The sequence below is a fragment of the Myotis myotis genome, unplaced genomic scaffold (assembly GCF_014108235.1).
Source record: "Myotis myotis isolate mMyoMyo1 unplaced genomic scaffold, mMyoMyo1.p scaffold_m19_p_19, whole genome shotgun sequence".
Classification (NCBI taxonomy): domain Eukaryota; kingdom Metazoa; phylum Chordata; class Mammalia; order Chiroptera; family Vespertilionidae; genus Myotis; species Myotis myotis.
This window is the reverse complement of record NW_023416323.1, coordinates 34,285,235-34,286,310: the sequence shown is the minus strand read 5'-3', so window position 1 is coordinate 34,286,310 and position 1,076 is coordinate 34,285,235. Positions and strand designations below refer to the sequence as shown.

The following is a 1,076-nucleotide window of genomic DNA, read 5'->3' as shown; positions in this document are numbered from 1 at the left end:
TATCTTGCTGATCATTCCGCAGTGTATGCAAATACTGAATCTTTAAGCTGTCCACCTGAAATTGTATGACAAGTTTGGCTCAATGAAAACACACACGACCCTTTTCTTCCACTTAACTTTCCTGCTAGAATCTAGATGGGGTCACCCATTTAGCTGAGACTGAGTGAGGCTGGGCCCGTCCTCGAGCTGAAGTTTGGCTCTACCTGCTTCATCTTTTTGGGACCGTGGACTACCTGGGGCATATGCTTTCACCAAGAAGACAGAGACATAAGAGGACAAGAGATGGCAAGGGTCTGACAATATCTGATGAGATCCATTTCCTAGCATGGCGAATAGTCCTGTAACTTTTATTTTCTCAATTTTATTCTGTATTGGTTTCAGGTGTCCAGCTTAGTGGTTAGACAACTGCATACTTTACAAAGTGTTCCCCTCGATATTCCCAGTACCCTAACCGCCACCCTACATAGCTATCACAATAGTATTGACTATATATCCTGTGCTTTCCTTACTCCCTGTGACTATTTTGTAACTATCAATGTGTGCTTCTTAGTCCCTTCACCTCCTTCACCCAGGGTCCTGATCCCCCTACTCTCTGGCAACCCCAAGTTCACTCTCTGTGTCTATGAGTCTGAAAAATATGGAATTTTTTAGGAATCTGGGTGCCATCCTTGCACAGGGGCCATGCTAACTGTCTTTGAATAATTCTATTTTTTTTTTTTACTTTTAAAGTACACTTGATTTTTTTTATTTACTTCAGAGAGGAAAGGAGAGGGAGAGAGAGAGAGAGAGAGAGAGAGAGAGAGAGAGAGAGAGAGAGAGAGAGAGAAACATCAATGATGAGAGGGAATAATTGATCAGCTGCCTCCTGCACTCCCCTCACTGGGGATCAAGCCCACAACCCGGGCATGTGCCCTTGACTAGAATCAAACCTGGGACCCTTCATTCCTCAGACTGATGCTCTATCCACTGAGCAAACCCAGCTAGGGCTGTATTTTAGTATATGTGCTGTTATAGTGAGCATGGTCCTGCAACTATTTGAAGGTTAAAAGATTTGCTAATAGATGTGGTGGGTACCA

General features: G+C 43.7%; 1 pseudogene; it reads right to left on the bottom strand.

Annotated features, from left to right (window-relative positions):
- Positions 1-631: 631 nt before the first annotated feature.
- On the bottom strand, positions 632-730 carry LOC118674915 (annotated as a pseudogene).
- Positions 731-1,076: the final 346 nt, after the last annotated feature.